Here is a 1,951-nt window from a genome sequence, read left to right on the forward strand (position 1 = left end):
ATGCTGGCAAGGTTGAGATAGTTACTCCTACTGTTGATAGCTATAAAAACTAGTTTGTACATGATAAGACAATGAGAGGAAAAAGCAATCCCTTTGAAACAAAATTTTAAAATAAAAAAATGTTCACAGTGGTTTGTATCAACAGTATGCATTTTATGACAATAACATGTACAGATTCAGAGCACCCTAGGGCTCTCTTTATATCCTAAGGAAAATGAGCATTTACATTATTCATGGGTTGTACTGAATTTAAAAAAGATCAATTGTACACTTACCCCGTAGACAGGATAACTGTCCTGGGTGTACAGCTTTAACACCATCATTAAAGTTGTTTGCAAAAGGAATATTAAAAAAAAAAAAAAAACTAAACACCTTTTCTTGGGAGTGGAGTGTCTTTCATTTGCTGTTATAACCAGCAAATGCCATTCATTAACTCAAAAATGGAAGGAAGGGCCCCCACAAACACAGATCTATCTGAGCAGGCTGACCAGTACACATTACAGCTTTAAAAACGAAGGTTATATACTCTATGTTACAAGTCCCAACTAGGCAGTGTCAAAATGACATCTATTTCTTTGCTTGCTTTGTGATCATACCCCTTGGAGGTGTTACAGGTCTTGTGGCATTCGGCTTCTTTTTCTCTGCAGGCTTTAAAATCTGAAAGGAACACATTAGTGTTTCATCCACACTCATCATGGCACCTGCATTGTCAAACTCTCCACAATAATTGGGTGCAGAAAACAGAGTGACCAACTGCCTCTTTGCAAAAAATTCATATCCATCTTCAACCACCTGATGGGCTCTACAAATAAGATCCAAATCATGCTTATGGAGAAATTTTGCAACCACTTCTGCACCAAATGTGAAGGACACTCCTCTGTCATTTTCACCCCAGCCTAAGACATCTTTATCGGGGTCAGACCACAAAAGATCACAAAGAAGACCTTGATCTGGTACATCAGTTGGTCGCATAATTCGCCGAATCTGCTCCACAGATTGAAGATCTGGTGATAAACCTCCATGACAGCAGAATATTTTCTCATCCACGATGGCTGCTATCGGTAAACAGTTAAAACAGTCTGTGAAAGTTTTCCATAGTTTAATGTTGTATCTTCTTTTACACTCATCATAAAATCCGTAAATTCTATTGATGCTGGCACATTCATGGTTTCCTCTGAGAAGAAAAAAATTCTCAGGATACTTGATTTTGTAGGCCAGTAAGAGGCAGATAGTCTCCAGTGACTGCTTCCCCCTGTCCACATAGTCCCCAAGGAACAGATAGTTGCTTTCTGGCGGGAAACCACCGTATTCAAAAAGTCGAAGCAGATCATAGTACTGCCCATGGATATCACCACATATCTTGAGTGGTGCTTCAAGTTCTAGTAGGATAGGCTGACTGAGAAAGATCTCACAGACTTCAAGCACAGTCCTCTGATTTCATTCTCCTGTAGCTGGACATTCTTACCTGGCTTGGACCCTCTCACTTCCAGCAGCCGTTGGATGATGCTGTGGATGTTGAGTTTATCTATATCCGCCATCGCCTTCCCGCCACAGACCCTCCCGTAGCGGCGCCGCCGCCTGCTCGCGCCCGGGACTCACACCTCCTTTCCCACGCCACGAGCACAGAGGCGGTGGTGGCGGCGGTGGCAGAAGCCGCGGCGGGTCCCCCCCCAGCCGCCCCGCTCCCTGCTTCCTCCTTCTGTCCCCACTGGAACCACGAGAAGAACCAATCTTTGTTCTTTAACTGTATTTTTCAATTCATAATGATCATATGTAAAACTCTGAACATTTTAAAAATTACATATGTAACACGAAAAATGCTAAAAATGTATTAAATAATAAATTCATAAAAATTTAATCTACAGTCACCTTGAAAATTTCTTCCTGATTTATTAGATAAACTGAGTATTAATTTTCTTATTTTTAATGATAACACAGGACTGGGGTTGTT

The 1,951-nt window shown here is 41.2% G+C and overlaps 1 pseudogene; it reads right to left on the minus strand.

The window, feature by feature from the left end:
* Nucleotides 1–500: 500 nt before the first annotated feature.
* Nucleotides 501–1,538, minus strand: LOC143385832 (serine/threonine-protein phosphatase PP1-gamma catalytic subunit pseudogene; annotated as a pseudogene).
* Nucleotides 1,539–1,951: the final 413 nt, after the last annotated feature.

Source organism: Callospermophilus lateralis (genome assembly GCF_048772815.1).
Source record: "Callospermophilus lateralis isolate mCalLat2 chromosome 11 unlocalized genomic scaffold, mCalLat2.hap1 SUPER_11_unloc_3, whole genome shotgun sequence".
NCBI classification, from domain to species: Eukaryota; Metazoa; Chordata; class Mammalia; order Rodentia; family Sciuridae; genus Callospermophilus; species Callospermophilus lateralis.